The sequence below is a fragment of the Choloepus didactylus genome, chromosome 23, assembly GCF_015220235.1.
Source record: "Choloepus didactylus isolate mChoDid1 chromosome 23, mChoDid1.pri, whole genome shotgun sequence".
In the NCBI taxonomy this organism is placed as follows: Eukaryota; Metazoa; Chordata; class Mammalia; order Pilosa; family Megalonychidae; genus Choloepus; species Choloepus didactylus.
Genome location: NC_051329.1, coordinates 25,762,653 through 25,786,349, shown reverse-complemented (window position 1 = coordinate 25,786,349; position 23,697 = coordinate 25,762,653). Strand labels below are relative to the sequence as shown.

Here is a 23,697-nt window from a genome sequence, read left to right as displayed (position 1 = left end):
AATATGATTTGTTAATAATTACTGTAGTAACTTCCAATTAATAAGAATTGTGACTTCAAATTAGGTTTCTTCTAATTAGTAGTTTGTCATTTTACATCATCAGAAGATGGTGTTTGCTAGTCTGGAATTAAGGGAAGAGTTGCATTTGGCAATAGGTATTTCATTAACACATGGAAAGAAATAGACTTGCTCATATCCTTCTTGCCAATTACAAGTGTTTTTGTTAAAAGGAAAAGCTTGCCCTGCTTTGAGGGGATGGTGGGGGCAGATTTTTTATTCAAGGCTCTTCTGTTGGGTTTCCTTTTTGAGAAAAAGATGTTTGAAATTGAAAGAAGTCAACATTGAAATGAAACCAGGTATGGTAATCAAAAGGCTCTAAGTGCATTTGGAGGCTTTTAAGGAGAAATTTGGTATGCCTCAGCAGATAGACACTCCCTAAATAATTGAAGGCAAAGAAGTATTAAGTAAAATAAAATAGCTGCCTACTTTGGGTGTTGCTGGGAAGGATCCCTTTCTGAGAAGCACTTTTCCAGAAGACAAAAACAATTGACCTGTAGCGGCGTTTGGAGAAAATGAAGCACATCTTACAGAACTGCACATAAACAATACCTGGTGATAAATTAGTTTTAGTCCAGAAGTGATTGTTTATCGAAATGGACAAACATACCATACTAATAAATGTTTATGTGTTCCCCACTTTGTAATACCTCCCCTCCCACCTGCAACGTAAAATGTGAACTTAATGTCAGCCATATCCTCTTACTTCTGTATTCACCCTTTATGAGCTTCCCCATTTACACTCCCTTCTACTTTCTGAATGAGATATTGCCTGATTCATGAATTGCTGGATAAATTTCTGAGATCCTACACTGCATGAAAAGTTTTCCTTTTATCAGAAAATTGCATATCATAGAACAGGATATTGGAACGTTAGAATTATAAAGTACCTTAAGAGATGCCCCTCACTTTAGAAATGATGACACTGAGACCCAGGGAGGGAAAGTAATTGGAATTCACACAGTTGATCAGTAACAAGGCTAGCAGGAGCCCATGGTTACTCCCCGTTCACTACCATAGATTGTTATTATCTTAATCACTATGCCATTAAGAGAATTAGTCTTGTCGAAGTGGTTTGCAGCAATTGTGTTGAAGGGAACGAAGATTTTGTTGCTCTTTCTGAAAAGTACTGCTGTCTCTTATTTCACAAAGTGTATATACTGAAGTTGCTGAGCCATATCTTTTGAAAGTACTTATCAGTAATACAGAATATTTGGTAGTTTAATATTTGCCACTATCAGTATTCAGGATAATTTTGACAATAATCAACATGGTTGGTATAGGATATTAAATATTCTCATATGGGAGCTAAAGAAAATTATTTGACTTTTTTTCGAGGATTTCTAATGTAAAAAATTCAGTTCTTGTATTTTTACCACTTCTATATTTTTATTTAATTATGGTCACAATTTTATAATTAACAAGAAATCTTTACATAAGATATCAAATAAAGTAGGGGCTTTGTGCATAATTTTGAACTTGTAGTGGTTAAAAATGTATCTTAGGAGCTACAATAAAGAACTTATTAAAAATGAATGTATCCTCAAAGATGGCAGACAGGATGGCAGATTATGAAGTAGAACCTATTTTTAAGCTTTTGGGATTCTTTTTATTACATTAAAAATTGATGTGAGGCATTGGCTGCCGGGAGGGAAGTGGAGTATGTCTACCCCTTTTGAGGAACGGAGTGGAGTGGTTCTGTGCGGGACGCCGTGGGGCCAGTGGTATCAGACCCTGGAGGAGGTGTTCATTGAAGTTCAGGTTCCTCCAGGCACTCGTGCCCAGGATATCCAGTGCGGCCTGCAGAGCCGTCATGTGGCGCTGGCCGTGGGTGGCCGCGAGATCCTCAAGAGGACAGAAAAATGGTTCGTATTGTTCTTACGAAGACAAAGAGAGATGCAGCAAACTGTTGGACTTCTCTTCTAGAATCTGAATATGCGGCTGATCCTTGGGTGCAAGACCAAATGCAGAGAAAACTTACCTTGGAGAGATTCCAGAAAGAAAATCCTGGTTTTGACTTCAGTGAAGCAGAAATTTCAGGAAACTACACTGAAGGTGGACCAGATTTCTCAAATCTTGAAAAATAACTTTTTTTGTTTTTTGTTTTTTGTTTTGTTTTTTTTTGTTTTTTGTTTTTTTTTGGTGTGTGTGTGTGTGTTGTTTTTTTTTTTCCTATATTCCATGGATCCTAGAAGATATTGGCAACCCAAATCAAAGAAACATTATGTGGTGGAAGAAAAATGTGGATGCTTACAATTAATGAATTGCAAAATATAGTTAAATGTGGTTCTAAAAATTGCATTCAAATGTGATTTATATAGGAAACATCATAACTACTGTGGGGAGTATTCTGTGGATATATGGTAACCTTTTTTGGATTAATTTTTGCTCAGTATGAAGTTTTATATGTTCCTATTTAAACTCAGTAATTTTGTATTTAATCTGTATTTTTAATACAAAAAAACCCATTAGAGTATAGTTCATGTGAGATGCCAGGGTGCCTTCATGGAAAATTAAGTTTTTCTTTCCATAAGTGTGATCCAGGAATAATGTTGAATAAACTTTTCTAAATAGGAATTGTGTACCCCTTTGTCTAAGCATACTAGGTCACACAAGGAAATTATTTTACTGAAAAAAATGACAAGAAAGGAAAGAAACAATCCACAATTGTATTTTGAGCAAATTAATTTTCAAAGATAAAGAAAATTTCTTAATTAATATTACTCTTTGAGAGATTACTTTATGTCAGGAAATTGAAAAATAGTTCAAAACTTTTAAATTTAAACTTTCAGATTTACAGAAAGTTGCCAAGTACCCAGAACTTTTTTCTTCTTGAACCATTTGTGAATAAATTGACAACGTGATGCCTTATTAGCTCCAAGTACTATAATGTGCATTTCCTGTAAAGGAGGACATTCTCTTAAATAGCTACAGTGCAATCATTAAAATCGGGAAGTTGATATTGATATATTACTACCATCAAAGCTTCAGACTTCTTTACCATCAAGTATTGTGTCAGCATCAAGCCTTGCCTTTAGATGTTAGGTGTATTTAATCTACTTAAAGTATTCAACTTCATTTTTCCCTTGACTGTCATGACCTTAGCACTTTTGAAGATTATAGGCTGGTTTTGTAGAACATCCCTCATTTTGAGTTGTCATGCTTCGAATCAGGTTATACATATATGGAAGAAATGCTATAAAGTTAATCCTGTGTTCTTTTTGCATTCTATTATGAATTAATTTCAAGTTGACCCATTTCTGATACGTAATTACTTGATTAAGGTGGTGTCTGCAGGTTTCTACACTGTAAAGTTACTCTTTCTGTAAGTATTTTGTGAGAAGGTAGTTTCAAAATACCACCTTGTTTCTCATCAAAGTTTCAATTTATTTTTATCAGTGTAGCTCATAAATTCCTATTCTAGTCAGTGAGTTAAAAAATCTATTACTTTTGTAAATTGATGCTCAAAATTTTTTCAGATTTGGCCAGTAAAAGCCCATTCTGGATGGCTTCTGTGTCCTTTCACTACATCCTCATAATTCCACAAACAATTTCTTACTTTGTGGCATAAGACATATCACCCTCATTGTGCTTTCCCTGCCTCTGCCCACAAATCAGCATTTTGTCCAAAGAACTCTGGTTCTCTTTAGTAGAGAAACATGTCTAGAACCAAGATATGCTAGATGTGCTCATTGCTGTTGGTGTTTGTGTATGATATGTATATTTACATATATATTTGTTTTTATCTCCATGTATATTGAAAACCATGACCACACTGATATTTTAAATTCTGATCCCATGGGGCTCATTTGAGCTTTCTCCTTTGCCATATTTGTAACTCAACAACATTTAACAACCGTGAGAAACCCGGTTCCTGTTATCCTTAATATATTTGATTCCCTAATCTGGAAAAAAAAAAAAAAAAAATTGATGTGAGATCTGAATATTCATCTCTAAGACCATTTGAAATGGTAAGTTGCAGAATCAAAGTTACTTGTCTGTAGGAGAACACTTATTTGCAAATGTGAACCTGCACTCCTTTCAAACAACTTGAAATGCATGGTTAAATTGCTTTAGAAGTGTAGTTTCAGAAAGTTGATGCAACAGAATTTATTTGCATTTCCTCTAGACAGAATAAATCCACTTCCTTGATATTAATTTGGATAATTTCTCCCCAAGGGGCAAATGCACCTTTTTCAAACTCAGTGATCCAAGAACAGTAATGGTTAAAGCTTCCTAGGTTAAATTCATAACTGCCCTGGCTGGAAAGCATGCTCAGCCGCATAAAAGATATAAACAAGTATCTAGTTTCTCTAATGCAGTGTTGAAGGAAAGGAAGAAAGAGGGAATGGAGAGTTTGAAAAGAAATTGAGTTAAAGGAATGAATTTGGAAACAGAATTGTAAATTTAGGAAAAACAAGAGTGAGAGAAATTGTGCAGGTGGCATGGAATTCTTTAGTTAATAAATATTTACTGATGGAGAAATTACATATTTATGGTAGACAATATGTGTACAGATGTGAATTAAAAAATGACCCCTGCCTGAAAGGAACTCACTTTCTGTTAATTTTTTGTTCATTCGTTCAGTAGTCATTGGGTATCTCCTCTCTGTCAAATCCATACTGGAGATACAAACATAAAAATCTATTTTGCAGGATTATTAAGATCAAATAAGATTACTTGTATGAAAGTACTTGTCACATACTAATTAATATAAGTTCCATTTCTTCTCCTTTCTGAAGTATTGCTAGTTTATAATTCAGTGCCATTTTGTATGAACTAGATCATTGTGAGCTGACTGGAGAATATAAGCAATCTTTACAGCTTATTTTTTTAATGGAAGGAATACTTAATACTTTCCAAACAACTAATTTGAAAACAAACTTTTAGAATACAATTCCTTTGCATGTTTGGGAAGATCCATATTTTAGTTTTACATGTACTTGTTTGTATGTTGCTTTGAAACAATTCTTTAATTAATGCTTTTTGAAAACTGAGATTACTTATATCTTCTTATAAACCTAAAGCACTGAATACATTTGTAGAGAACTCAGTTCTTTATAGTTACAGAGAAACAGTTACAGAAAAATTGCCAAAGATGCATTTTACTAAAAATATGAAATCATTTTTAATTTTATTTTATAATTTTTAAATTTAATTTTATTGAGATTGTTTACCATACAATCATCCAAAGATTCAAAGTGCTCAAATCAGTTGCCCATGGTACCATCATACAGCTGTGCATCCATCACCACAATTTTTTTTTTAATTTTTTAGAGCATTTTCATTACTCCAGAAAAGAAAGACGAAAAAGAAAACTCAAATGCTCTCATACCCCTAACCACCCTCTCTGCATTATTGACTCATAGTATTGGTATAGTACATTTGTTACTGTTGATGAAAGAATTTTAAAATACTACTAACTGTAGTACATAGTTTGCAATACATATATTTTTTCCCTATATACCCCTCTATTATTAACTTCTAGTTATAGTGTCACACATTTGTTCTAGTTCATGAAAGAGATCTCTAATATTTGTACAATTAATCATGGACATTGTCCACCACAAGATTCACTGTTTTATACATTCCCATATTTTAACCTCATTTTGATTCTGCAGTTTAAAACTCATCAACAAATACTAGAAAATAATAAATTTCAATGTATACATTTCATAGGAAGAGAGTTTAAATGACAGAAGGCAATTTGTGATCATCAGTGCTGCATAGAAGCTACCTGTCAAATACCACACCTGAATTATGTGGTACAAGGGACACTGACTGGTCAAAGAGGTACATACACCTGGAGCTGTATTTAGCAAATGAAGACACCAAATGTCTGTGAATATTACTCTTTATATGGTATTACCAAGACCTGGTTTTATTAATAATAGTGTTATACAGTTATATTTGGTGGTTGTGCTTGTTCTCAAATGATTTTATAAGATATAGGTAATCCCAGAGAATAGTTCATAGTTAACTACATTGACATTATACCTGAATAAAATTTCTTAACATTTCTTAATCAAAATAATTTATTAAGTTTCTAGTTATGTAGGAACTGCTCTGCTATTCTGATGGCTTTTTTGAAAGAGAATTCATTTGCCCCATCCCTGCTGTTTCTTTTTGGGAATTTCTGCCGTAATTTCATAGGAATGAATCACCAATAGGACTGTTATATTGATGAATGAAAGCTTCCTGCACCTGTTGGCAGCCACTAAGTAGGTTCTAAGCAAACTGAAATTCATTGAATCTTAGCAGAGCTATTAAGAAAATGAGTGCAAATTGTCAGGAGAAGAGAGATTTTTTCCTTAACATCATCACTTGACTCTTGGGTAAGAAATGTTAGGCAAGAAAGAGATTGTTTCAATTTGTCATCCTCCTGAGACCTCGAGATGTTATCTGCAGTGCTGAAATAAACCATTCCTTATTATAAGCAGAGTAAATGAGAAAATGGTTTATGCCCAGATTGGTCCATTTAGTTAGGAGGACAGTCACATAAATATCTACCCAAGAAAACAAAAACAAAGAAAGAAAATGGGAAACCTGAGTGCCTGGCATAGACCCTTTCAGAATTAAAGCGTCTGTGAATAGGATGTGCACAACAGAACTGCACATTTGGGATAACTGTAATGTGCTAAGAGGAAGACATTGTGAACTTTAACCTCTCTTTACCTTAGTTATTCAATGAATAAAATGAAAGTAATTTTCGTTTTGTGTCTCATAGGAAACTAGATTAGCTCGTGATTGAAAGAAAGCCCTGGCATCAGGGGGTTATAACGATGTGATGAGGATGATAATATAATTACTGAACATGTGTCAGGAGTAAGATGTGACTATTTAGAAGTGCATAAGACCCCAGGAAGTACACAGGCATAAAAATAGCATGTATCAGTTGTACTTGTTGACATCAAGTCCTATTTATCAGGTCTCTGTGATTTACTTATTTTTCTTTAAGCTATATATATGATTTGCAGGAGAGTCTTTTCTGGGGGAGTCACTGGGCAGCAGGAAGAAAGTGGGAGGCAAAATGTTGTAAGTGAAAGAGCATGGGTTTTGGCATCATCTTTCCTGAGATTGAATTCTTGCCCACTAGTTCTACAACTTGAACAAGCTTCTTTACCCTTCTGAATTCAGGATCCACATTTTAAAAATGAGGGTAATAATGCCTACTTTCCAAGCTTGTTATGGGAACTAAATGACTCAACTCATGCTACTCTTTCCCAGCACAGTGGCCTTCTTTGAATTTCATGAGCATGTCAGGCTTTTTCTCATCTCAGGCCTGTGTGCTTATTCCTGGAGTGCTCTTTCCTTGGTTGACTTCTGAACATCCTTTAAAATAAGCCATCTTTCCTCTGCAGGTATTATTTATTATAATACAGCTGTTGTTTCTTTATTGCACTTTCATAATTTATTTTTTGTCTGTATATTTGTTTACTGCCTGTCTCTTGCACTAGATATGAGCTTTAGGAAGGCAGGGACCATGTCTTATCTCCACCTATCCTGAATTTTCATTTGCACAGTGCCTAGCACAGAGCTATCATGCAAATACTCATTAAAAGAATGAGTGGATAAATGTAAAGCACCTGGAAGAGTACTGGTACATTAGTAGGCACTCAGTGAATAGTAGCTTTTATGATTATTGTTTGCGATTGTACCTCTATTTATAGATGTAGGTATCCATTCTTTGTCTGCTACTTGCCTTAGTGCTCCAGGAAAGGGTAATGTACCTGCACATTTGCTACTCTACTAGGATTTAGAGTCAAGGGGGAAATGGGCTCCCTTTCCTCTAATTAAAAAAAATACATATTTCTACCCATTGTATCTAATAATGTCATGATTTAATATTTTTGACTTTACTTTAACTAACACATTTATATGAATATATTTGTGTAACTGTTTTGTTCCACAGTAGTTTTTGATGTTTGTTTTATAACAGCACATTATTTCATTTTTATCTATTCTTTGTTTCACAAAGGACTTGCACTATTGCAGTGTGTGTGTGCATGTACACACACACACTTTTCATTGAGATGCCCAAAGCATCTACTTTTAAAAGCATTTTTTTAATTAAATTCAGTTTTATTGAGATATATTCACATACCATACAATCATCTATGGTGTACAATTAACTGTTCACAGTATCATCATTTAGTTGTGCATTCACCACACATTTTTTTTTTTTTTGAACATTTGCCTTACACCGGGAAGAATCAGAATCAGAATAAAGGATAAAAATTAAAAGTAAAAAAGAACACCAAAATCAACCCCCCATCCCACCCTATTTTTCATTTAGTTTTTGTTTCCATTTTTCTACTCATCCATCCATACAGTGGATAAAGGGAGTGTGAGCCGCAAGGTTTTCGCAATCACACTGTTACCCCTTGTAAGCTACATTGTTATACAATCGTCTTCAAGAGTCAAGACTACTGGGTTGGAGTTTGATAGTTTCAGGTATTTACTTCTAGCTATTCCAATACATTAAAACCTAAAAAGTGTTGTTTCTATAGTGCATAAGAATGTCCACCTGAGTGACCTCTCGACTCCGTTTGAAATCTCTCAGCCACTGAAGCTTTATTTCGTTTCATTTCACATCCTCCTTTTGGTCAAGAAGATGTTCTAATCCCATGATGCTGGGTCCAGATTCATCCCTGGGAGTCATATCCTGTGTTGCCAGGGAGATTTACACCCCTGGGAGTCATGTCCCACGTAGGAGGGAGGGCAGTGAGATCACCTGCTGTTCTGGTTTGCTAATGCTGCGGAATGCAAAACACCATAAATGGATTGGCTTTTATAAAGGGGGTTTATTTGGTTACACAGTTACAGTTTTAAGGCCATAAAATGTCCAAGGTAACACATCAACAATCGGGTACCTTCACTGGAGGATGGCCAATGGCATCCGGAAAACCTGTTAGCTGGGAAGGCATGTGGCTGGCGTCTGCTCCAAATTCTGATTTCAAAATGGCTTTTTCCCAGGACATTCTTCTCTAGACCACAGCTCGTCTTCAAAATGTCACTCTCAGTTGCTCTTGGGGCATTTGTCCTCTCTTAGCTTCTCCAGAGCAGGAGTCTGCTTTCAACGGCCATCTTCAAACTGTCTCTCATCTGTATCTCCTCACTCATCTCCTGTGCATTCTTCAAAGTGTCCCCCTTGGCTGTAGCAAGCTCATTCCTTCTGTCTGAGCTTATATAGTGCTCCAGTAAACTAATCAAGGCCCCTGCTGAATGGACAGGGCCACACCTCCATGGAAACTATCCAATTAGAGTCATCACCCACAGTTGGGTGGGTCGCATGTGCATGGAAACACTCAAAGAATTACAACCTAATTAACGCTGATACGTCTGCCCACATAAGATTACATCAAAGATAATGGCGTTTGGGGGGACATAATACATTCAAACTGGCACACCTGCCCAGGTGGCTTAGTTAGAAACAGAGGGTCACATCTGAGCAACAAAGAGGCGCTCGGGAGACTCTTAGGCACAATTATAAGCAGGTTTAGCCTCTTCTCTGCAGCAACAAGTTTCATAAGAGCAAGCCCCAAGATAGAGGGCTCTGCATACCAAGCCATCAGTCCCCAATGTTTGTGACAACATCAGCAACAATCCAGGTTAGGAAGTCCAACACTTCCACATTTCCTCCAGGTCCTCAGGGGGGCCTTGCATATATATTTTTATTCTCTGTCCAAATTACTTTGGGATGTGTTACTATTTCATTCTAACCTATACAAACCTACCATATCTCACTTCCTATTCAAAGTTCCATGTAATTGTGGTGTTTGAACAAATTGACTGTAGAAGTTATATTGTTTAGAAAATATAGATCCTACACCAAGTAAACATCTCTTCACTTGGTCTCACATGGAAGTTGAAGTTTTAAGACACAGTCAGTTTCAACCTTTACCCTTTGGCCTGGTTTGCCCTAGTCTTAACCAGATCTGCTTCATTTATATCTCTAATTGAAGTCTGGGCTCTTTTTCAGACTTTTTTTTTTTTTTTTTTTAACAGTTGCTGTATGCGTTAATGCTGATGTTCATATCTGCTGAACTCTAGCTCTGAGTTTTGGGTGTCACACGGATAGCTGGTGTTCCAGGGACCAATCAGGTTATACACAAAGGAATCAGCATCTCAGAGTTCAGAGATAGTCATTACAATTCAGGAATAGATTTGACTGCTGTAAGCACTTACAATCTAGGGACCATTGCAATAATCATTCCCCTGTTAGGCTGTGCTCTAAGATTCAAATCTGGGTTTACACATTGTAGTTAGTCCATATTGGTGAGGCATTATAGTGTTTGCCTTTGTTTCTGTTGTACTTCACTCAAAATGCTGTCTACAGGATCCATTCACCTTGTTGTGTGTCTCTCAGCTCCAGTCCTTCTTGTAGTTGCTCAATATTCCATTGTAAGAAGCATTTACTTTTAAAAACATCTTTAATTAAAAAATTTTTTTCTGTAGAGCTCACAACCCTGAATCAATCTTTATAGATTTTTTCATTTGACTTTATTTGGGTTGTAGTTTAACCCAGTTTGTAGATGTTGGTGAATGGGCTAAATATTAGTAACAAAACTCAAACTTAGATAAAAAGTTAAAGTAAACTTTCAATGAAATGTAACAACTTTAATCACTTCATAAAGTTTTTACAATTCTCCCTGACCTTGCTTTCATAGAACATTCAATGCTTTCCTCTGAGAGTATATGCAAGTTAAAGGTCTTTCATTCTTAGTCCTTTATTTTATAGGCGTTCTCATCTTTGCTGACTTGTTTAGGGAAAATAAGTTCAAATGCCAGTGGTTGGGCTAATGGATATAAACTTTCTGCCCGCCCCCCCCCACTTTTTGTAAAAATAAAGTATAAAATATAAATAAAATATAAGTATATAAAATATATATAATATAAATTTTGCCATTTTAGCCATTTAAGTGTACAATTCTGTGGCATTAATTATACGATGTGGTGCAACCATTGCCACTATTTCCAAAATTTTTCCATTACCCCAAACAGAAACACTGTACCATTAGGCAATAACTCCTCTTTCCTCCCCACCCCCAGTCTCTGGTAACCTCTAATCTACTTTCTGTCTCTATGGAATTGCGTAGTCTAGATATTTCATATAAGTGGTATTATGCAATATTTGTCCTTTTGACTCACTTTACTTAGCACAATGTTTTTGAGGTTCATCCATGTTGTAGCATGTATCACAACTTCATGCTTTTTTTGACTGATTAATAGTTCATTGTATGCATATATCATATTTTGTTATCCATTTATCTATAGTCTGGGTTGTTTCCACCTTTTGGCTACTAGGAATAATGCTGATATGAACATTCACATGCAAGTATTTGTTTGAGTCCCTACTTTCAGCTTTTTTGTGATTATACCTGGAGTGGAATTGCTAAGTCATATGGTAATTCTGTGTTTAACTTTTTGAGGGGCCACCAACTGTTTTCAACTTCACCGTTTTCTGCAACAGTTGCATGAGGGTTCCATTTTCTCCACATCCTTGCTAACACTTGCTATTTTCTGCTTTTTTGATTATTGCCATCCTTTGGGGTGTTAAGTGGTATCTCTTTGCAGTTTTGATTTTCATTTCCCTAATGGCTAATGATATTGAGCATATTTTCATGTGCTAGTTGGTCTTCTTTGGAGCAATGTCTTTTCAAGTCCTTTGCCCATCTTTTAGTTGGGTTTTCTTTTTATTGTTGAATTGTAAGAGTTCTTTATGTTCTTTGGATACTAGATGGTTATCAAATATATGATTTGCAAATATTTTCTCTCATTCTATCAGAAACCTTTTCACTTTTTCTTTTTTTAAAAAACTGAATGAGATTCACTAATGAGAGGTTAACTAACGTAGGATGTAAAGTAAGATTTCTTGGCTCGTAACATTTTAATTATTTTTTTTTGACAAACACCCCCCCTTCATCCTTTCCCCAGTAACCTTTAATGTTTTTATCTCTGCAAATTTGCTATTTCTAGTCATCTCTTATAAGTGATATCATACAATTTTTGTCTTTATGTGCCTTGCTTTCTTCGCTGAGCATAGTATTTTCAGGTTTCTTCCATATTGCAGCAGGTCTTATAACTTAATTGTTTCTTACAGCTGAATAATATTCCTTTGTGTGTATGTAGCAAATTTTGGTTCCCTTTTCACATTCTTGATAATGTCCTTTGAGACAAAAGCTTTACAATTGGGTAAGTACAATTTATCTATTTTTATTTTGTTGCTCATGCTTTTGGTGTCCTATCTGAGAATCCAATGCCAAGAGTTGGATTCTAAGAGTTTAATGGTTTTAGTTCTTATATTTAGTTTTGTTGGTCCATTTTGAGTTAATCTTTGTATATGGTGTGTGGTAGGTGTCCAATTTCATTCTTTTGCATGTGGATGTCCAGTTGTCACAGTACCATTTGTTGAAGAGATTGTTCTTTCCCCATTGAATGGTCTTGGCACCCTCGCCAAAAATCAGGTGGCCATAGTTAAATGTGCATATTTCAGGATCCTCAATTCTGTTCCATTGGTCTGTATGTCTGTTCTTAGTCCAGTATCACACTACTTTGTTACTGTACCTTTGTATTAAGTTTTGAAATTGGGAACTGTGAGTCCTCTAAATTTCTTCTTCTTTTTCAGTATTGTTTTGGCTATTTGGGGCCCCTTGCAATTCCTGAATAATTTGAGCATGGGTGTTCCGGTTTGCTAATGCTGCCTTTTTGTAAAACAACAGAAATGGATTGGCTTTTATAAAGGGGTTTATTTGGTTACAAAGTTACAGTCTTAAGGCCATAAAGTGTCCTAGGTAAGGCATACACAATAGGATACCTTCACTGAAGGATGGCCATTGGTGTCCAGAAAACCTGTTAACTAGAAAGGCACGTGGCTGGTGTTCACTTGCTCCCAGGTTGTGTTTCAAAATGACGTTCTCCAAAATGTTGCTCTTGGGGCATTTTGTCCTTTCTTAGCTGCAGCTCCTCTTCAAAATGTCACTCTCAGTTCTCTCCAGAAGGTCATTCACAGCTGCACCAGCATCTGGGCTATGTGGCTCTTTTTAAAGTACTCCAGTGATCCAATAAAGGTCTCACCCATAGTTGATTGAGTTACATCTCCATGGAAACACTGAATCAATAGGTTCCAACCTAATCAAAACTAATACGTCTGTCCCTACAAGATTGCATCAAGGAATATGGCTTTTTCTGGGGGACATAATATATACAAACTGACACAATGGGTTTTTCCATTTCTACAAAAAAGACCATTGGAATTTTGATAGGAATTGAATTGGATCTGTAGATTGTTTTGGGTAGTATTACCATCTTCACAATATGAAGTCTTTTAGTCCACGAATATGGAATGCATTCCCATTTATTTAGACCTTCTTTAATTTCTTTCAGCAATGTTTTATAGCATTCAGTGTACAAATCTTTCACCTAATTGGTTAAATTTATTTCTAGTTTTTTTTTCATTTCTAGGTTTTTTATTCTTGTGGATACTGTTGTAAATGGAACTATTTTCTTAATTTCTTTTTCAAATTGTTCATTGCTGGAGTATAGAAACCCAAGTGATTTTTACATGTTCATCTTGTACCAAACAACTTTGCTGAAGTTGTTTATTAGCTGTAATAGTTTTTTTGTGGATTCTTTAGGCTTTTCAATATATAGAATCATGTCTCTGTGAATAGGCATCATTTCATCCTTTCCCACCTTAGATGCCTTTTATTTCTTTTTCTTGCCTAATTGTTATGGGTAGAACTTTGAGTACAAAGTTGAATAGCAGTGGTAAGAGCAGACATTCTTGCTTGGGGAAAAACTTTCAATCTTTTACCATTGGGTGTGATGTTGGATGTGGCTTTTTCCATAAATGCCCTGTATCATGTTGAGGAAGTTCCTTTGTATTCCTATTTTTCTGAGTGTTTACATGAAAGGATGCTGATTTTGTCAAATTCTTTTTCTGCATCAATTGAGATGATAATGTTTTTTTTCTTCATTCTATTAATATGGTTTATTACATTGATTGATTTTCTTATGTTGAACTATTCTTGCATTCCTGGGATAAACCCCAGTTGGCCATGGTGCATAATTTTTTTAATGTGCTGTTTGTTTCAGTTTGCTAGTATTTTGTTGAGAATTTTTCATCTATATTCCTAAGGGATATTGGGCTGTAGTTTCTTTTTCTATGTTCCCTTTGTCTGGCTTGGTATCAGATTATTGCTATTTTCATAGAATGAGTTGACAAATGTTCCTTATGCTTCTGTGTTTTGAAAGGGTTTAAGAAGGATTGGTGTCATTTCTTCTTTAAAGATTTAGTGAAATTCACCAGTGAAGTCACCTGGTCCTATACTTTTCTTTGTTGAAAGGTTTTTTCTTTACTTGTTATTGTTCTCTGCAAATTTTCTATTTTCCCTTTGTTACTTTTGGTAATTTAACCATTTCATCTAAGTATCCAATTTATTGGTATACAAGCGTTCATTTTATTCTCTTATAGTTCCTTGTCTTTCTGTAAAACAGTACTAATAAAACTGTCTTATTTTTGAGTGTCTGCAATCACAAATACCACAAACTGGTTCTGGTTTATCCTGCAGGAATTATTGGCTCATGGTTTCAGAGCTAGAAGACTTTCTTCATTGGTAGTTTTCTGGCTGGTCAACAGTCAATCCTTGGGTTCCTTGGCTTTCCCAATGTCCTCCTCTCTTTTCTCTTCTGAGCTCCACTGACTTTCAGCTCCTGACTCCTCCCTATGCTTTCTCTCTTTATGTCTGAATTTCTTCCACTCCAGTAATCTGGATCAAGGTCTAACCTATGTCAGTTGGGCCATACCCTAACTGAACTAACATCTTCAAGACATCCCATTTACAGTGGTTTCATACACACAGGAAGGTAGATTAAAACCAAGAACATGCATAAATTGGGTATATGTAATATAATCCAATACAGTCCCTGATTTCATTTCTGGATTTTGTAATTTGTATCTTACCTCTTTTTCTCTTGGTCAGGCTAGCTAAAATTTTGTCAATTTTGTTGATCTTTTCAAATAACGAACTTTTGGTTTTCTTAATTCTCTATTCTTTTTCTCTATTCTCTATTTTGCTCATCTCCTCTCTAATTTTTACTGTTTCTTTCCTTCTCCTAGCTTTGGGCTTAATTTGCTTTTCATTTTCTTGTCCTTAAGGTGTAAAGTTAGGTAATTATTTTGAGATCTTTATTCTTTCCTAAAGTTGGCATTTACAACTATAAATTTCCCTCTGAGTGCTGCTTTCACTGCGTCCCATAAATTTTGGTGTGTTGTGTTTTTATTTTCATTTTTCTCAAAATATTTTCTAATTGCCTTAATGATTTCTTCTCTGACCCATTGGTTATTTAAGAATATGTTGTTTAATTTCTACATTTATATGAATTTTCTAGTTTGCCCTCTGTTACTGATTTCTAGATTCAATTATTCCTTTGTGGTTGGAGAAGATACTTAAGTGATTTTGATCTTTTTAAATGTGTTTAAAGAGACTTGTTGTGTACCTAACATTGTAGTCTATCCTGGAGAATGTGTTGCTGATCTTTTACTTTTGAACCTATTTGTGTCTTTGGATCTAAAGTGAGTCTCTTATAGAAAGCATATAGTTAGATCATATTGTTGTTACCCATTTTTCCAGTCTCTGCCTTTTGATTGGAGAGTTTAATCAATTTACATATAAAGTAATTACTGATAAGGTAAGACTCACTTCTGACATTTTAGTATTTGTTATCCATATATCTTAAACCTCTTTTGTTTCTCATTTTCTCCATTACCAAATTCTTTTGTTTTTAGTTGATTTTTTTTGTAGTGTACCAGTCTGATTCCCTTCTCATTTCAGTTTTGTATATATTTTCTAGATAGTTTCTTAGTGATGATCTTGGGGATTACAGTTAACATCCTAAATTTATAACAATCTAGTTTGAATTGATACCTACATATCTTCATTAGTATCCCCCTCTTATGTTATCATCACAAATTACATCTTCGTACATTGCATGCCCTTTAATATAGATTTATAGTTTTGTTTTATGCATTCATCTTTTAAATCATGTAGGAAATATAAAGAACATTTACAATTCAAAATGCAACAATACTATATTTAGATATATTTATATATCTATATTTATATATATCTATATCTCTATATTTTATATCTAACTGTATAGTCACTGTTCCTAGAGTTTCTAATTTCTTTATAAGACTTTTAGCTGTTGCCTAGCATCCTTTTTTTCAGAGCAAAGGGCTCTCTTTATCATTTCTTATAGGGAAGGTCTGCTAGCCACAAACTTCTGTTTTTACTTATCTGAGAATGTCTTATTTGCCCCTTCATTTTTTTGATATATATGTATATATTATTGAGATTGTTCACATACCATACAATTATCCAAAGATCCAAAGTGTACAATCAGTTGCCCACGGTACCATCATACAGCTGCGCGTCAATCATTTTTTTGAATTTTTAGAACATTTTCATTACTCCAGACAAGAAATAAAACAAAAAAAGGAAACTCAAATCCTCCCATACTCCTAACCAACCCATTCCATTAATGATTCATAGTTTTGGTATAGTACATTTGTTACTGTTGATGAAAGAATGTTAAAATACGACTAACTGTAGTATATAGTTTGCAATAGGTACATATTTTTTTCCTATATGCCCCTCTATTGTTAACTTCTAGTTATAGTGTCATACATTTGTTCTAGTTCATGAGAGAGATTTCTAATATTTGTACAGTTAATCATGGACATTGTCCACCACAAGATTCACTGTTTCATACATTCTTGTCTTTTAACCTCCAACTTCCTTCTGGTGACATATGTGACTCTGAGCTTCCCCTTTCCACCACATTTGCAGACCATTCAGCACTGTTAGTCATTCTCACAGTGTGCTACCATCACCTCTGTCCATTTCCAAATGTTTAAGTTCACCCTAGTTGAACATTCTGCTCATAATAAACAACCACTCCCCATTCTTTAGCCTCATTCTATATTCTGGTAACTTATATTTCATGACTGTGAGTTTACATATTATAATTAGTTCCTGTCAGTGAGGCTCTGCAATATTTGTCCTTATGTGTCTGTCTTATTTCACTCAATATAGTGCCCTCAAGGTTTCTTCATCAACCCGTTTTTTTTAAGACAGTTTTGTTCACACACCATACATTCCATCCTAAGTAAACAATCGATGGTTCCCTGTATAGTAATGTATTTATATATTTACCACCATCTCCACTATCTATATAAGGACATCTCCATTTCTTCCACAAAGAAGGAGGAAGACTCAAAGAAGATAGAGAGACAAAAGAAAAAGAAAAAAGAGAGAGAAAATAAAAACATGAGAGGTAGGAAGCAACAAAAGGAAAGATAGCATTAAACTAAAGTAGAATAAAGAGGCAGACAACATCATCAATGCCAAGAGTCCCATATCCTTCTCCTATGCCCCCCCCCCCCCCCCAATAAGCATTTAGCTTTGGTATATTGTCTTTGTTACATTAAAGGAAGCATAGTACAATGTTTCTGTTAATTATAGTCTCTAGTTTGCATTGATTGTGTTTTCCCCCCAATCCCACCCTATTTTTAACACCTTGCAATGTTGACATTCATTTGTTCTACCTCATGTAAAAACATATTTGTACCTTTTATTAAAATTGTTGAGCATGCTATGTTTCACTAAGTTATACATTCCCAGTCTTTATCTTTCCTCTTTCCTTCTGGTGTACCACATGCTCCTAACCTTCCTCTTTCAAACTTCTGTTTTTGCTTATCTGAGAATGTCTTATTTGCCCTTCATTTTTTTTGATATATATGTAGATATTATTGAGATTGTTTGCATACCATACAATTATCCAAAGATCCAAAGTGTACAATCAGTTGCCCATGATACCATCATACAGCTGTGCATCCATCATTTTTTTGTGCAGTGTACTTACATTGCTGTGCTACTATCCCCAAAATTGTGTTCCAAACCTCTCACTCCTGTCTTTTCCTTTCTGTCTGCAGTGCTCCCTTTAGTGTTCCGTGTAGAGCAGGTATCTTGTTCACAAACTCTCTCATTGTCTGTTTGTCAGAGAATATTTTAAGCTCTTCCTCATATTTGAAGGACAGTTTAGCCAGATATAAGATTCTTGGTTGGTGGTTTTTCTGTTTCAGTATCTTAAATATATCACACCACTTCCTTCTTGCCTCCATGGTTTCTATTGAGAAATCTGCACATAGTCTTATCAAGCTTCCTTTGTATGTGATGGTTCGCTTTTCTCTTGCTGCTTTCAGGATTCTCTCTATATCTTTGATGTTTGATAATCTGATTATTAAGTGTCTTGGCATAGGCCTATTCAGATCTATTCTGTTTGAGGTATGCTGCGCTTCTTGGATCTGTAATTTTATGTCTTTCGTAAGAGATGGGAAATTTTCATTGATTATTTCCTCTATTACTGCTTCTTCTCCTTTTCCCTTCTGTTCTCCTTCTGGGACACCCATGACACATACATTTCTGCATTTCGTGTTGTCATTTAATTTCTGGAGACATTCCTCATATTTTTCCATTTTTTCACTATCCTTTTATGTGTAGGCTTTCAGGTGTCTTGTTCTCCAGTTTCTGGGTGTTTTCTTCTGCCTTTTGAGATCTGCTGTCTTATGTCTCCATTGTGTCTTTCATCTCTTGTGTTCTTCTTTTCATTTCCATAGATTCTGCCAGTTGTTTTTTTGAACTTTTGATTTCTACCTCATGTATGCCCAGTGTTTTCATTATACGCTTCATCTCTTTTGCCATATCTTCCCTAAACTTTTTGAATTGATTTATCATTAGTGGTTTCAATTCCTGTATCTCAGTTGAAGTGTAAGTTTGTTCCTTTGACTGGGCCATAACTTCATTTTTCTTAGTGTAGGTTGTAGTTTTCTTTTGTCTAGGCATCTGCTTTCCTTGGTTACCCCAATCAGGTTTTCCCAGACCAGAATGGGCTCAGGTCTCAGAAGGAGGAAATAGTATCACATCCCCTGAGGGTGTGTCTTAGAAGATTGATGCACCCTGTGAGGCCTCAAGTCACTATGCTTTTCTGCCCAGCAGGTGGCTCCTGTCAGCCTATAGCTCCAGACTGGTGTAAGGAGGTGTGGCCCGTGGGTATTTTCCTCCAGGCTCTGGGGTCTGGTTCTGAATGGAAGGCAGGTCGTAGAGCTGGGCACCACCTCCTTCCTCTTAGGGAAGATACAACCCCTAGAGAGAGGTCGTTAATATTTGAATAGTCTCTCTGCCTGTGTTATCTCCACCTTTGTCTGGGTCAGAGTGCTGGGAACTGAAAATGGCTGAGGTTTTCTCCACTGAGCCAAAAAAGGGACAGAAATCCCCCCTTCAGGGCCAGTTTGTGGCCACCCTCAGTTTCACCTGTTGGCCAGAGACAGCACCTGGTCCAGTGGGCTCTTCCACCTTCCCAGAGAGGTCCTCTGGCTCTCCAAGGTCAGTCATCACCAAAAGTCTCTGTCTGCTTGTTGGGGATTTGTAGCTTGTATTGAGCAGTCCATGTTTGTTAATTAAAACCCCAGATGGACCTCAGCTGTGCTATGTTGGCTTGCTTAGAGAGTGTTGCTCTCTAGCACCATGAGGCTTTGCAGTTTGGGCCATGGGGGGTGGGGCTCCTGGCTCAGGTCCACAGTTTTTACTTACAGATTTTATGCTGCGATCTCAGGCATTCCTCCCTATTCAGGTTGGTGTATGATGAGTGGACAGTCAAGTTTGTCCCCACGCAGTTATTCCAGATTGTTTACCATTTGTTCCTGGCTGTTTATTAGTTGTTCCAGGGGGACTAACTAACTTCCACTCCTCTCTATGCTGCCATCTTTGTGCCTCCTGCCCCTTCATTTTTGAAGGACAGTTTTGCTGGATGCAGAATTCTTGGTTGACAGTCTTCTTTCAGCACTTTAAAAATGCCATCCCACTCCATTTTGACTTCCTTTCTTTGTTATGAGAACTCTTCTGTTAATCTTATTGAGGATCTCTTGTGCATGAAGCATTGCTTCTCCCTTGCTGTTTTCAAGATTCTCTCTTCATATTTGTCTTTCAGTAGCTTTATTATGTGGCTCCCTTTGCATTTACCTTTTTTGGAGTTTGTTGTGCTTCTTGGATGTGTAGATTCATGTCTATTATCAAATTTAGGAACTTTTCAGCCATTATTTATTATAGTATTTTTCCTGTCCCTTTCTCTCTCTCCTATCCTTCTGGGATTCCCATTGTGCTTATGTTTCTATGCTTTATGGTGTTCCTCAGACACAAGATGTCACCTTGTTTAGGCTATATTCATTTTCCTCCACTCTTTTTTTTTTTCCTACTCCTAAGAATAGATAATTTCAATTGATCTGTATTCATGCTTGTTAATTCTTTCTTCTGCTTTCTTATATCTGCTATTGAAAACTTTTAGTGAGTTTTTAATTTTGTATACTAAACTTTTCAGCCTCACAATTTCTGTTTGGTTCCTTTATGTAATTTCTGACTTCTTATTGATATTCTCTTTGTTCATACATTGTTTTCTTGATTTCCTTTAACTCTTTGTGCATGATTTTCTTTAGCTTTCTTTGAGCATTTTTAAGACATTTGATATAAAGTCTTTGTCTAGTAAATCCGATATCTGTGTTTCCTCAAGGATGTCTTCTATTAATTTCTTCTGCCGATGAATCATACTTTCTTTTTTCTTTGATTATTTTGTAATTGAAAAAAAAAAACAAAACTGAAAACATTGAATATCGTAATGTCGTACTCTGGAAATCAGATTCTTCCCCCTTCTCGGGGTTTGTCTACTTTTGCTTCTTGTGGGATGCAGCCGTTTGTTTAGTGATTTCTCTAAACTGTATTTGTAAAGTCTGTATTCTTTGTAATGTGTTGTCTCTGAAGTCTCTGTTCTCGGAGCTTGTGTTCAATAGTGTTTTAACAGAGGTTTCCTTGAATGCCAGGAACAACAACAAAAAAAAAGTAGAGATGAGAGGAAAAATAAAAGGAAAAAGATATCTCTCCCAGTCTTTGTAGATTGGCTCTGTGCTAGGGTACTTCTTTAACACTTCACCAGGTCTGCTTTGACTTAGCATTCACTTCCTGCTTGCACTAAGCCTAGAGATTAGCCAGACATGAGAGCTCTGTGTCTTCTCAGGTCTTTTCTGAGTATTTGCCTGGTTGCTGTGTTTTCCAGAGTTCTGACAGTGTTGGTCCTGACAGTTTTTTCTTGATTTTTTTAATGTTTTTGTGGAAGGACAGATCCTTGGAGCTACTTTGCCATTTTCACTCTGGCTCTTCCTTGGTGTTGTATTTAAGAACTCTTTGTCTAACTTCAGGTTACAAATATTTTCTTCTAAAAGTTTTATAGTTTTACATTTCACATTTAGGTGTTTGCTTCATTTTGAGTTAATTCTTGGATAAGGTGAGAAACATGGTTTGTCCAATTTTTCCAACACCATTTTTTGGAAAGAGTTTCTTTACTCCTTTGTTAAAAAAAAAAAATCAATTGTCCATATTTGTGAGTCTGTTTCTGGATTCTAGTCTGTTCTATTGATATATGTGTCTATTCCTTCACCAATACCACACTGTCTTGATTATTGTAATTTTATTGTAAGTTTTAAAATTGGATTGTATGAATCCTCCAATTCTTTCTTTTTCAAAATTGTTTTGGCTATTCTAATTCCATGGCCTTTTCATGTAAAATTTTAGACTGCCTATATCTACATGTTCTCGAGACCACTGGTCCTGTAGTCACAGAGAAAAGTGTTTTTCCTCAGAATTTAGGCACCTGCCAAGAAGCCACTGCTGTTGCTATTTCTGCCACTGTGGCTTGTTTGGAGTGTAGGCTGGAAGAGAGTGGAAAGAAGAATTTAAAAACAGAAGCTTTTCTCACTCCTTCTGACTCTTAGGAATCCCCTTTCCCACTTCTCTGAACAGAAAGAGAGGTTCACCCATTGAGCATTCTGGGTTTTGAGCTGCCTTTGAATCCAAACTATGCAATACAAGATGGGAAGGAAACAACAACAATAATAAAATGGGTAAACCATTGTTGGTTTGGTAGTACTTTGAAATATGGTCTCCTTCCTCAATTCACCTGCTACTACTTACTTTTAGATTCCTCAGAGTGCTGCTCCATGCAGTCTATCTAGGGTATAGTTGTATTCAGTGGAAAAGATTGGGTGGAGTGTGCTTATTCCATCCTGCCTGGAAGTGGAACTCCCTTTCTTTTGAAAAGATAGTGTGTTGTTGTGTTTTTGTCCTGTTAACTATTGGGAGGCAGTCAGTTTTCTTCTTCTTGTTTTGCATTGTTATCTCTGGCACCCTAATACATGTATGCCAGTGTAGAAAGATTACATATCATGGGAAGGGGGATAGAGGTAATCTGGAAGTTTGAAATTTAGAAAAATGTGTGTGAACTATTTGAGTAAGTGTTTTTTGAGCATATATTCTTACCTTTCAGCCTGTTCTCACCACCTGCCTTTACCTCCCTCTTTATGTCCTTTTCCCAAGTGCTAATTCCTTACTGGATACGATTACTGCTAGCTTGCAATGGAACCAATTGACAAAGGTATTAGTTGTCAGTGGCTTAGGTAGTACTTCTCACACTTTACTTTCCCAAACACCTAATGGCAGAAGAGAGAGACAAGGATGGGGGTATAGAAGGAATGGAGATAGGCATTTCCTTATGTTTTCTTTTTTAAAAAATTGTGAGAATTCTTCATTTTATTCTAAAGTTTTTATATAAAAATAATTGCCTCCCCAAATTTTCAAATTAGTTTGACATTTCAATAAGGTAGGTCATGTTTATGTATGGCTTTGACCTTTCCCCTGATATAATACTGTGGACTCCCATTTGTTTCATAATTTGAAGAGAAAAGCAAGAGCTGATAACCAAGAAGGATCAGAGGAGTGGGTCACTAATGGTAGAATTGTTGCTGCCCAAGAAAGTTTTATGAAGAGCCCCTTTATCCCAATATATAGCTGCTTATGACAGCAATTTCTGATAGACTGCTTTCTGGAGAGAGTGGATTTTCCCTTAATCTGGCATGGTTTGGGTACAGCTACATTGTGGTAGGCAGGATGCCAAGTGTTTGCTACAATAGTTAGTGAGAATTCAGGCTCTGTTAATTCCCACATTGTTGGCCTCAGTGTTTTTCCTAATCCACCTTTCTTTCTGCATACCACTAGTTTTTTTTTTCTGTTTTGCTCTAGTCTTACCTTATGACTAGACATAACTTCTGTGTTCCAGGGTGGGGGTGGGGTTTGGTAAGGCAGGGGCACAGAACTCATGCTGAAACCAGATGATTTCTTGGAGAATGTGCAGGAAATTCCTTGGTTTTCTCCTTAGCATGACTTAATACTCCTCCTATGCCACACCCATAGAATTAGAAGGCACAAGATAGGGAAAGTTAAGAACCACTACTCTAGGGGACTTCAAACTCATTTCACTGTTTTTTGTGTTTTTTTCCCACTTGCTTAAATCTTTTATTTCTTTCACCAGCATTTTGTCCTTTTAATCATACAGGTGATATATATACATTTTTATTTCATTTATACCTATGTCTACAATTTATGAGAGATTACAAATGGTATTGTAATTTTTTAGTTTTAAAAAGAAACTTATTAGAGAAGTTGTAGGTTTACAGAAAAATCGTGCAGATAATAC

At 35.9% G+C, this 23,697-nt stretch overlaps 1 protein-coding gene and 1 pseudogene across 5 annotated transcripts in view; both read left to right on the top strand.

Annotated features, from left to right (window-relative positions):
* Nucleotides 1-23,697, top strand: part of TTC28 (tetratricopeptide repeat domain 28) — an 836,277-nt gene that overhangs the window by 456,437 nt on the left and 356,143 nt on the right. The gene's annotated exons all lie outside the window — the stretch shown is intronic.
* Nucleotides 1,714-2,190, top strand: LOC119519639 (annotated as a pseudogene).